The sequence below is a fragment of the Pseudophryne corroboree genome, chromosome 11 (assembly GCF_028390025.1).
Source record: "Pseudophryne corroboree isolate aPseCor3 chromosome 11, aPseCor3.hap2, whole genome shotgun sequence".
NCBI classification, from domain to species: Eukaryota; Metazoa; Chordata; class Amphibia; order Anura; family Myobatrachidae; genus Pseudophryne; species Pseudophryne corroboree.
In genome coordinates this window covers 317,621,145-317,634,378 of record NC_086454.1, presented here as the reverse complement: position 1 = coordinate 317,634,378, position 13,234 = coordinate 317,621,145, and the positions used below count along the sequence as shown (strand labels likewise).

The 13,234-nt window shown below is 47.5% G+C and overlaps 1 protein-coding gene across 1 annotated transcript in view; it reads right to left on the bottom strand.

Annotated features, from left to right (window-relative positions):
• CA5A (carbonic anhydrase 5A) overlaps positions 1-13,234 on the bottom strand; it is a 93,205-nt gene that overhangs the window by 44,267 nt on the left and 35,704 nt on the right. The gene's annotated exons all lie outside the window — the stretch shown is intronic.

The following is a 13,234-nucleotide window of genomic DNA, read 5'->3' as shown; positions in this document are numbered from 1 at the left end:
GCTTTCTGTAGTGGCTGCAAAGCTGTCAGATTTGCTAAGTTCCGGAATGCAAAACATTCCAGAGCTTGGACTATGGGCTACACTCCGCAGACTCTTTCCCCTCTACTGCCCGCTCACACATCTGCCGACTGTCATCAGTGCATGTGCAGCTGGCAGAAATAGAAAGTAATTTCAGATGCGATCGCTACACTTGTACCGACTGACGAATAATACATTAACGCAAATAAGGATTCATCGGTGCGAATTGTGGCAATAATTAATCCTTATTATCAGTGGGCTGGCCACATCTAAGGATCTAATCATGAAGCAGTGAAAAGAGTGGAGAAGTGAGCCTGTGGAGAAGTTGCCCATGGCAACCAATCAGCTGCTCCGTACAATTGCATAGTATGCAAATTTTAAATGTTACTTCAATGTTGATTGGTTGCCATGTGCAACTTCTCCAATGGTTCACTTCTCCACTCTTTTCACTGCTTCATGAATAGACCCCTTATTATTAAATATGCCCCTTACTGAGATCTCCGACACCTCACTACGGTGTGAAAAGGGTTCAGATTAGAGCTGGCTCATCCAAGATGGTAAGCGAGGATCAGGCCTAGGGATCAGTGGGCAGTGAGGGGACCAAAATACCTTATCGCATTTTTATGTGGTTCCTCATGACAAAACGGATGGGGCAGAAGCCAGGAATACAATATGCGATTTTTAGGTCGGGCCAACAATTGCCATGATCTATCTGACAGTGGAAGGTCCCGATATCGATGGTACACACTAAGCAATTTTTATATAAAAACTGCTGATTTTCTGGTGTATTTACACGTCTGCCCGTAAGGACGATAGTCACAAAAAAATCACAGGTACTATAGGCAGATTATTGAGAATGCTCACACGATATCGGGACCTTTTGGACGATGGCTGATTTGCTAATCGAAACTGAGCATTTCTGCCCATTTTTGGAATGTCTTACCGGCATTCGGCCAAAATGCTTATGCCTACATACTATGCATTAAAACAGCCCGATCACCAGATTATTGGCAAATTGGACCAATAATTGGATAGTGTGTAGCTACTTATATATCCCATGAGATCTTAATCAGGCTCTTGTAACATTTCTACATGTTTAAATGAATGCACCACGTATAGCAACGCACAATACTGTAACAATACACCCACTGCACCATGCATAGTGCTCTGCAGCAGACAAAACGGCTACAAAAATGAATTTACACTATTTGCAATGTCAAGTAAATTGTTTGCATATGCGCTGTGGTATGTAGAATATACATAGGGCGGTATGCAGGGGCGTTTTAAGAGAGGAGGAGGCCCGTGTTCAGCCTCCTCCGTTCGTGCCCCCTCCTCTCTGCTCGGAGCGCTGTAGAGTCTGAGCTCTAGAGGGCTCAGACTCTACTGCGCATGCGCAGATCTCCGGGAAAATGGTGCGGCGGCCATTTTCCCTGAGATTTCTCTACTGCGCATGCACAGAACTCCGTGAAAATGGCCGCTGAGCCATTTTCACTGTGTTCTAATAGCGCTGCGGATGCCGGCGCTGGACTTCGGAGGGGTGAGCATTTTAAAAATGGGTGCAGTGTGAGCGATGGGGCCCCCTATGGACTCAGGGGCCCGTGTGCACCGCACACACTGCACCCGCTATAGAAACGCCAATGGCGGTATGACAAGGAAAGTTCATTATTTGCCATGTGTAGCAGAGTCGGCTCCTGCGCCCGATTACAGTGTAACCCATTTATTAATATGTGACCCATTTTCACACTAGATTGCCTAGGGCCCCATTGGAGGTATCCGGGCTCTAGATCGACCAGGAAAATGTCGACAGTCATTAGGTCGACCACTAATGGTTAATATGCATTAGGTCAACATAGACAAAATGTCGACATGGTTAATATGTTGACATGTAAAAGAACGACAGTTTTTGTGGTCGACAGGTGCAAAAGGTAGACAACTTCAAATGGTCAACAAACATGCGGCCGACATACATATGGTCGACACTGCTTTTGTGGGGGTTTTAGCATTTTAATCAACTGTTTAATACTTTACCATCCATGTGAACTACAATTGGGAATAGTAACCTTGCCCAAAGCATGTGAGAGGACACGGTAATCTAATTGGGGTTCCACGTCCTATTAAAAAAAAATCTTGTGTCAACCTTATTTGTGTCGACCTTTTGTCATGTTGCCCATTTCAATTGTAAAACGCAACGGAATTTACTGCGCTATATAAGAAACTGTTAATATAGAAATAATACATGTGTCGACCTTTTAACCCTGTCGACCTAATGCATATCGACCAATAGTGGTCTACCTAATGAATGTAGACCTTTTCCATGTAGATCTACTGATCCATACCCCCATTGGGTCCTACTTGTGATGTAATTAGTAGTATAGCAGGAAGTTAAAAGAATCCACAAGACCCACATTTTCCATCATTTACACATACCTCCCAACATGACCCTCTCCAGGAAGGACAAAATACTTTACTTCTGGACTTTTCCCTGAAATTATTATTGCCATCACCTGTGTTGAACAGGTTAATGGATAAGAAAGGTTTTTCACCACAGGCGACGGCAATCATACAGTAAGAGGGAAGTCCAGGAGCAGAACATTCTGTCCCTCCTGGAGAGGGTCATGTTGGGAGGTATGAGCAGTGCCGTAACTAGGCATTTTAGCACTGTGTGCAAGAAACGACAGTGGTGCCCCTCCCCCCTCATGTAAGATAGGGGCAGTGCGCGCCGTAGGCGCGCAAAAAATATATAGGGACGTGGCTTCATGGGGAAGGGGCGTGGCCACAAAATAATAGCAATTCATACTACGGTGCACAGTAGTCTACATTATTCAAATTACGCTGCACAGTAGCGCCACTACACCAGGTAGAGCCCCTTTTATACATTACAGCAGACAGCGTCCCCCTTTTTACACATTACAGCAGACAGTCTCCCTTTTAACACATTGCGGCAGCCAGTCCCCCTTTTTACACATTGCGGCAGACAGCGTCCCCTTTTTTACACATTACAGCAGACAGCGTCCCCTTTTTTAACATTACAGCAGACAGCGTCCCCTTTTTACACATTACAGCAGACAGCGTCCCCCTTTTTACACATTACAGCAGACAGTCTCCCTTTAACACATTGCGGCAGCCAGTCCCCCTTTTTACACATTGCGGCAGACGGTGTCCCCCTTTTACACATTACGGCAGACGGTGTCCCCCTTTATACACATTGCGGCAGCCAGTCCCCCTTTTTACACATTACGGCAGCCAGTCCCCCTTTTTACACATTGCGGCAGCCAGTCCCCCTTTTTACACATTACGGCAGCCAGTCCCCCTTTTTACACATTGCGGCAGCCAGTCCCCCTTTTTACACATTACGGCAGCCAGTCCCCCTTTTTACACATTGCGGCAGCCAGTCCCCCTTTTTACACATTGCGGCAGCCAGTCCCCATTTTTACACATTGCGGCAGCCAGTCCCCATTTTTACACATTGCGGCAGCCAGTCCCCCTTTTTACACATTGCGGCAGCCAGGCCCCCTTTTTACACATTGGGGCAGCCAGTCCCCCTTTTTACACATTGCGGCAGCCAGGCCCCATTTTTACACATTGCGGCAGCCAGTCCCCCTTTTTACACATTGCGGCAGCCAGGCCACCTTTTTACACATTGCGGCAGCCAGTCCCCCTTTTTACACATTGCGGCAGCCAGTCCCCCTTTTTACACATTACGGCAGACGGTGTCCCCCTGAGAGAGAGAGAGAGAGAGAGAGAGAGAGAGAGATACATACTTACCATCTCCCCGCTGACAGGCTCCTCGTGCAGTGCCGGGCAGCCAATACGGAAGGAGAGGGGGATGCTGCAGCGGCGCTTACTACCAATGAAATAGCGCTGCTGCGGCTCCAGTCCCCCACCCTCCTCCTCCTTCTCACCTGCCCGGCGCTGTAGCTCTCCTCCACAGCGCGGCGGCGGCGCACGGCGCAGACTTCAGAGGCATGTAATGAGTCAATTTGACTCATTACATGCCGCTGGCCGTGCGCCCTCAGGGCAACTGCGCTGTGTGCCAAGCCCACTTGGCACACACGTAGTTACGGCCCTGGGTATGAGTAAGATCTTGTTGATGAAAAGACACTGATACTTTTCAGGGCTTGCTTGTGTATTGTGGATCTATATAAGTGGGCACGAGAAACCTTATTTAAAAAATGCATGTAGCCATAGGGATCATTGTGCCTTATAACCAATGCAGGGAAACAACACTGATGATCCCATTGGAATGTATATATCTCTGATTTAATATTTTCCCTAAGACTATAACAGCTATACAATTTAGCAATTTGCAATAAGGGAGATTTCCAGGCTCTTCAGGGAATTAGGGAGATTTCCACTATTTCAGGGAGTCTCCCTGACAATCAAGGAGCATTGTCAAATATGACATATGGTCAATATGGTCCATATAGCCACCATCAGAGGCATAGCCAGAACTTTATGGTCCCCAGTGAAACATTTTGAAGGGACCCCTGTCCCAATACATCTAAAGAGACACCGCTCCACAGCAGTTATTAATTATACGTCCCATAACAGTGCCCTAGTTCATTTTCTAAGGGCCTAGTATATTTCAACCACCTAGATTACAGGCCCCAAGGCAAATGTTTGTAAGGGCCCCTATGTAGCAACCCAATGGTGAAAATTGTACATAACACATGTAATTCCTGGATTTTAACAGTACTGGGGAGAAAATAGCTATCGCTGCTCCTTGTCTAGTAAAATATAATTGAAAATGATCTTATAATTGAACAAGATAAAATAAAGAACAAAAGATAAAATGGAGAATTGGCAAGTGTATAACAGTATTGGCTTTAGACTTAAGGGGGGGTAATCACGGAGCGATCGCTGCTTAAGTTAAAATCTAAGCAATCTGATTAGATTGCTTAGATTTTAAGCAGCGATCACTCCGTGTGTACCCCTCACAGCGATAGCGATGCGCAGCCCCGCCCATCGCTATCGCTGGTGCTAGATTGGCCAATCTAGCAGGTCGCTCACTTCACCCGCTGGGTGAAATTAGCGTCTCCCCCCGCACGCTCAGCACACATCGCGCTGTGCTGAGCGGGGGGGAGAGATGTGGGCCGAGCGGTACGCTTAGCACACATCTCTCCCTAGATCTGCCCGTGAATACGGGCCTTTAAGCAAACTATTTGTCTTCTATGTATATGTGTGACTGCATAAAGCATCGTGAGATCGTGTATCGGTGAAGAACAAGTTCTTCTTCAATAGACTGGTAGCTATAGTATGTTAATCAGAATTTGGTTCCCCTTTGTTTTACATTGAAGGACAGACAATAGATCTATTTTGTTGGCAACAAATAGCTGTTTACTTTGATAAAGTCTGAGGGGTCTATTTACTAAGCATTGAATGGAGACACAGGTGTGTGCAGCTAATTGTATTAGGTGGTGCACCGCAGGAGGGGTGTGGCTAGCACTGCCTTTTGGGTGTGTCTAGCACCCAGGGTCGGATTAAGGTCTGTGGGGGCCCCTAGACAACACATTTGTGGGGCCCCCACACACTGTCCTCACAACTGCAAAAAAAACATTGGAGTAAGAGTACAGCATTTGCCTGTCTCCTCTCCGTCCTCCTCGGCAGCTGAGCTGTGCCTTTACTGCTGCGGCCGCCGAGGAGCTTCACTCACAGCAGTGTGAAGTCTCGCGAGATAGTGTCAAATCTTGCGAGACTTCACACTGCAGTGAGTGAAGCTCCTCGGCGGCCGCAGCTGTAATGGAACGTCTCAGCTGCCGAGGAGGACGGAGAGGAGACCGGTAAATGCTGTACTCCTACTCCGATGTGAGGACAGTGTGTGGGGGCCCCGGGACGACCGCCCCGCTGTTAATCCGGCTCTGCTAGCACCGCCCAGGGACATTTCTAGCACTATTTTACATTCTCTCGGTAAAATCACATGGCTTAATTTAATGTCTCCCTAGTTCATAATAATAAAGTAGATATAATACACCCCAGAGAAATAAAATGATACATAATGTTGTGACCAGTGCAGTAACTAGACATTTTAGCGCTGTGTGCAAGATAGGGCATCGGCGCCCCCCCCTCTATGTAAAAAAAGGGGCAGTGCGCGCCGTAGGCGCGTGCAAAAAATATAGGGGCGTGGCTTCATGGGGAAGGGTGTGGCAACAAAATAATACCAATTCACATTACATATTATAGTAGTCTCCATTATTCAAATTACGCCGCACAGTATCGCCACTACACCAGGTACAGCCCCTCTTACACATTACGGCAGACAGATTCCCCTTTTTACACATTAAGGCAGACAACGTCCCTCTTTTTTACACATTACAGCAGACTGCGTCCCCTTTTTACACATTACAGCAGACATCGTCCCCTTTTTACACATTACAGCAGACATTGTCCCCTTTTTACACATTACAGCAGACATCGTCCCCTTTTTACACATTAAGGCAGACAGTGTCCCCCTTTTTACACATTACGGCAGACAGAGCCCCCTTTTTACACATTATGGCAGATATCGTCCCCTTTTTACACATTACAGCAGACATTGTCCCCTTTTTACACATTACGGCAGACAGCATCCCCCTTTTTACACATTAAGGCAGACATCGTCCCCTTTTTACACATTAAAGCAGACATTGTCCCCTTTTTACACATTACAGCAGACATCGTCCCCTTTTTACACATTACAGCAGACATTGTCCCCTTTTTACTAGAGATGAGCGCCTGAAATTTTTCGGGTTTTGTGTTTTGGTTTTGGGTTCGGTTCCGCGGCCGTGTTTTGGGTTCGACCGCGTTTTGGCAAAACCTCACCGAATATTTTTTTTGTCGGATTCGGGTGTGTTTTGGATTCGGGTGTTTTTTTCAAAAAACCCTAAAAAACAGCTTAAATCATAGAATTTGGGGGTCATTTTGATCCCATATTATTATTAACCTCAAAAACCATAATTTCCACTCATTTTCAGTCTATTCTGAATACCTCACACCTCACAATATTATTTTTAGTCCTAAAATTTGCACCGAGGTCGCTGGATGACTAAGCTAAGCGACCCTAGTGGCCGACACAAACACCTGGCCCATCTAGGAGTGGCACTGCAGTGTCACGCAGGATGTCCCTTCCAAAAAACCCTCCCCAAACAGCACATGACGCAAAGAAAAAAAGAGGCGCAATGAGGTAGCTGACTGTGTGAGTAAGATAAGCGACCCTAGTGGCCGACACAAACACCGGGCCCATTTAGGAGTGGCACTGCAGTGTCACGCAGGATGTCCCTTCCAAAAAACCCTCCCCAAACAGCACATGACGCAAAGAAAAAAAGAGGCGCAATGAGGTAGCTGACTGTGTGAGTAAGATAAGCGACCCTAGTGGCCGACACAAACACCGGGCCCATTTAGGAGTGGCACTGCAGTGTCACGCAGGATGTCCCTTCCAAAAAACCCTCCCCAAACAGCACATGACGCAAAGAAAAAAAGAGGCGCAATGAGGTAGCTGACTGTGTGAGTAAGATAAGCGACCCTAGTGGCCGACACAAACACCGGGCCCATTTAGGAGTGGCACTGCAGTGTCACGCAGGATGTCCCTTCCAAAAAACCCTCCCCAAACAGCACATGACGCAAAGAAAAAAAGAGGCGCAATGAGGTAGCTGTGTGAGTAAGATTAGCGACCCTAGTGGCCGACACAAACACCGGGCCCATTTAGGAGTGGCACTGCAGTGTCACGCAGGATGTCCCTTCCAAAAAACCCTCCCCAATCAGCACATGACGCAAAGAAAAAAAGAGGCGCAATGAGGTAGCTGTGTGAGTAAGATTAGCGACCCTAGTGGCCGACACAAACACCGGGCCCATTTAGGAGTGGCACTGCAGTGTCACGCAGGATGTCCCTTCCAAAAAACCCTCCCCAATCAGCACATGACGCAAAGAAAAAAAGAGGCGCAATGAGGTAGCTGTGTGAGTAAGATTAGCGACCCTAGTGGCCGACACAAACACCGGGCCCATTTAGGAGTGGCACTGCAGTGTCACGCAGGATGTCCCTTCCAAAAAAACCTCCCCAATCAGCACATGACGCAAAGAAAAAAAGAGGCGCAATGAGGTAGCTGTGTGAGTAAGATTAGCGACCCTAGTGGCCGACACAAACACCGGGCCCATTTAGGAGTGGCACTGCAGTGTCACGCAGGATGTCCCTTCCAAAAAACCCTCCCCAATCAGCACATGACGCAAAGAAAAAAAGAGGCGCAATGAGGTAGCTGTGTGAGTAAGATTAGCGACCCTAGTGGCCGACACAAACACCGGGCCCATTTAGGAGTGGCACTGCAGTGTCACGCAGGATGTCCCTTCCAAAAAACCCTCCACAAACAGCACATGACGCAAAGAAAAATAAAAGAAAAAAGAGGTGCAAGATGGAATTGTCCTTGGGCCCTCCCACCCACCCTTATGTTGTATAAACAGGACATGCACACTTTAACCAACCCATCATTTCAGTGACAGGGTCTGCCACACGACTGTGACTGAAATGACGGGATGGTTTGGACCCCCACCAAAAAAGAAGCAATTAATCTCTCCTTGCACAAACTGGCTCTACAGAGGCAAGATGTCCACCTCATCATCATCCTCCGATATATCACCGTGTACATCCCCCTCCTCACAGATTATCAATTCGTCCCCACTGGAATCCACCATCTCAGCTCCCTGTGTACTTTGTGGAGGCAATTGCTGCTGGTCAATGTCTCCGCGGAGGAATTGATTATAATTCATTTTAATGAACATCATCTTCTCCACATTTTCTGGATGTAACCTCGTACGCCGATTGCTGACAAGGTGAGCGGCGGCACTAAACACTCTTTCGGAGTACACACTTGTGGGAGGGCAACTTAGGTAGAATAAAGCCAGTTTGTGCAAGGGCCTCCAAATTGCCTCTTTTTCCTGCCAGTATAAGTACGGACTGTGTGACGTGCCTACTTGGATGCGGTCACTCATATAATCCTCCACCATTCTTTCAATGGGGAGAGAATCATATGCAGTGCCAGTAGACGACATGTCCGTATCCGTAATCCTTGTCAGGTCCTTCAGTCCGGACCAGATGTCAGCATCAGCAGTCGCTCCAGACTGCCCTGCATCACCGCCAGCGGGTGGGCTCGGAATTCTGAGCCTTTTCCTCGCACCCCCAGTTGCGGGAGAATGTGAAGGAGGAGATGTTGACAGGTCGCGTTCCGCTTGACTTGACAATTTTTTCACCAGCAGGTCTTTCAACCCCAGCAGACTTGTGTCTGCCGGAAAGAGAGATCCAAGGTAGGCTTTAAATCTAGGATCGAGCACGGTGGCCAAAATGTAGTGCTCTGATTTCAACAGATTGACCACCCGTGAATCCTTGTTAAGCGAATTAAGGGCTCCATCCACAAGTCCCACATGCCTAGCGGAATCGCTCCGTGTTAGCTCCTCCTTCAATGTCTCCAGCTTCTTCTGCAAAAGCCTGATGAGGGGAATGACCTGACTCAGGCTGGCAGTGTCTGAACTGACTTCACGTGTGGCAAGTTCAAAGGGCATCAGAACCTTGCACAACGTTGAAATCATTCTCCACTGCGCTTGAGACAGGTGCATTCCACCTCCTATATCGTGCTCAATTGTATAGGCTTGAATGGCCTTTTGCTGCTCCTCCAACCTCTGAAGCATATAGAGGGTTGAATTCCACCTCGTTACCACTTCTTGCTTCAGATGATGGCAGGGCAGGTTCAGTAGTTTTTGGTGGTGCTCCAGTCTTCTGTACGTGGTGCCTGTACGCCAAAAGTGTCCCGCAATTCTTCTGGCCACCGACAGCATCTCTTGCACGCCCCTGTCGTTTTTTAAATAATTCTGCACCACCAAATTCAAGGTATGTGCAAAACATGGGACGTGCTGGAATTTGCCCATATTTAATGCACACACAATATTGCTGGCGTTGTCCGATGCCACAAATCCACAGGAGAGTCCAATTGGGGTAAGCCATTCCGCGATGATCTTCCTCAGTTGCCGTAAGAGGTTTTCAGCTGTGTGCGTATTCTGGAAAGCGGTGATACAAAGCGTAGCCTGCCTAGGAAAGAGTTGGCGTTTGCGAGATGCTGCTACTGGTGCCGCCGCTGCTGTTCTTGCGGCGGGAGTCCATACATCTACCCAGTGGGCTGTCACAGTCATATAGTCCTGACCCTGCCCTGCTCCACTTGTCCACATGTCCGTGGTTAAGTGGACATTGGGTCCAGCTGCATTTTTTAGGACACTGGTGAGTCTTTTTCTGAGGTCCGTGTACATTTTCGGTATCGCCTGCCTAGAGAAGTGGAACCTAGATGGTATTTGGTAACGGGGGCACACTGCCTCAATAAATTGTCTAGTTCCCTGTGAACTAACGGCGGATACCGGACGCACGTCTAACACCAACTTAGTTGTCAAGGCCTCAGTTATCCGCTTTGTAGCAGGATGACTGCTGTGATATTTCATCTTCCTCGCAAAGGACTGTTGAACAGTCAATTGCTTACTGGAAGTAGTACAAGTGGGCTTACGACTTCCCCTCTGGGATGACCATCGACTCCCAGCAGCAACAACAGCAGCGCCAGCAGCAGTAGGCGTTACACGCAAGGATGCATCGGAGGAATCCCAGGCAGGAGAGGACTCGTCAGAATTGCCAGTGACATGGCCTGCAGGACTATTGGCATTCCTGGGGAAGGAGGAAATTGACACTGAGGGAGTTGGTGGGGTGGTTTGCGTGAGCTTGGTTACAAGAGGAAGGGATTTACTGGTCAGTGGACTGCTTCCGCTGTCACCCAAAGTTTTTGAACTTGTCACTGACTTATTATGAATGCGCTGCAGGTGACGTATAAGGGAGGATGTTCCGAGGTGGTTAACGTCCTTACCCCTACTTATTACAGCTTGACAAAGGGAACACACGGCTTGACACCTGTTGTCCGCATTTCTGTTGAAATAGTTCCACACCGAAGAGCTGATTTTTTTGGTATTTTCACCTGGCATGTCAACGGCCATATTCCTCCCACGGACAACAGGTGTCTCCCCGGGTGCCTGACTTAAACAAACCACCTCACCATCAGAATCCTCCTGGTCAATTTCCTCCCCAGCGCCAGCAACACCCATATCCTCCTCATCCTGGTGTACTTCAACACTGACATCTTCAATCTGACTATCAGGAACTGGACTGCGGGTGCTCCTTCCAGCACTTGCAGGGGGCGTGCAAATGGTGGAAGGCGCATGCTCTTCACGTCCAGTGTTGGGAAGGTCAGGCATCGCAACCGACACAATTGGACTCTCCTTGTGGATTTGGGATTTCGAAGAACGCACAGTTCTTTGCGGTGCTTTTGCCAGCTTGAGTCTTTTCAGTTTTCTAGCGAGAGGCTGAGTGCTTCCATCCTCATGTGAAGCTGAACCACTAGCCATGAACATAGGCCAGGGCCTCAGCCGTTCCTTGCCACTCCGTGTGGTAAATGGCATATTGGCAAGTTTACGCTTCTCCTCCGACAATTTTATTTTAGGTTTTGGAGTCCTTTTTTTACTGATATTTGGTGTTTTGGATTTGACATGCTCTGTACTATGACATTGGGCATCGGCCTTGGCAGACGACGTTGCTGGCATTTCATCGTCTCGGCCATGACTAGTGGCAGCAGCTTCAGCACGAGGTGGAAGTGGATCTTGATCTTTCCCTAATTTTGGAACCTCAACATTTTTGTTCTCCATATTTTAATAGGCACAACTAAAAGGCACCTCAGGTAAACAATGGAGATGGATGGATACTAGTATACAATTATGGACGGACTGCCGAGTGCCGACACAGAGGTAGCCACAGCCGTGAACTACCGTACTGTACTATGTCTGCTGCTAATATAGACTGGTTGATAAAGAGATGTCGTAGTATGTATGTATAAAGAAGAAAGAAAAAAAAAACACGGTTAGGTGGTATACAATTATGGACGGACTGCCGAGTGCCGACACAGAGGTAGCCACAGCCGTGAACTACCGTACTGTACTGTGTCTGCTGCTAATATAGACTGGTTGATTAAGAGATGTCGTAGTATGTACGTATAAAGAAGAAAGAAAAAAAAACCACGGTTAGGTGGTATACAATTATGGACGGACTGCCGAGTGCCGACACAGAGGTAGCCACAGCCGTGAACTACCGTACTGTACTGTGTCTGCTGCTAATATAGACTGGTTGATAAAGAGATGTCGTAGTATGTATGTATAAAGAAGAAAGAAAAAAAAACCACGGTTAGGTGGTATACAATTATGGACGGACTGCCGAGTGCCGACACAGAGGTAGCCACAGCCGTGAACTACCGTACTGTACTGTGTCTGCTGCTAATATAGACTGGTTGATAAAGAGATGTCGTAGTATGTACGTATAAAGAAGAAAGAAAAAAAAACCACGGTTAGGTGGTATACAATTATGGACGGACTGCCGAGTGCCGACACAGAGGTAGCCACAGCCGTGAACTACCGTACTGTACTGTGTCTGCTGCTAATATAGACTGGTTGATAAAGAGATGTCGTAGTATGTATGTATAAAGAAGAAAGAAAAAAAAACCACGGTTAGGTGGTATACAATTATGGACGGACTGCCGAGTGCCGACACAGAGGTAGCCACAGCCGTGAACTACCGTACTGTACTGTGTCTGCTGCTAATATAGACTGGTTGATAAAGAGATGTCGTAGTATGTATGTATAAAGAAGAAAGAAAAAAAAACCACGGTTAGGTGGTATACAATTATGGACGGACTGCCGAATGCCGACACAGAGGTAGCCACAGCCGTGAACTACCGTACTGTACTGTGTCTGCTGCTAATATAGACTGGTTGATAAAGAGATGTCGTAGTATGTATGTATAAAGAAGAAAGAAAAAAAAAACCACGGTTAGGTGGTATACAATTATGGACGGACTGCCGAGTGCCGACACAGAGGTAGCTACAGCCGTGAACTACCGTACTGTGTCTGCTGCGACTGGATGATAAATAATGATATAAAAATATATATATATATCACTACTGCAGCCGGACAGGTATATATATTATATAATGACGGACCTGCTGGACACTGTCTGTCTGTCACAACTGAGGGCCTGAGCTGACGGGAGGCAGCCTCAGTTGTAGGGGCTGAGATGTACCGGAACCTGGGAGGTTGTATCAGACCCCTGGACATGTAAGTAACATGAATAATAACTGCCCGAAGGCGTGACCACGACAACTTGGATAAAAGTCAATGATGT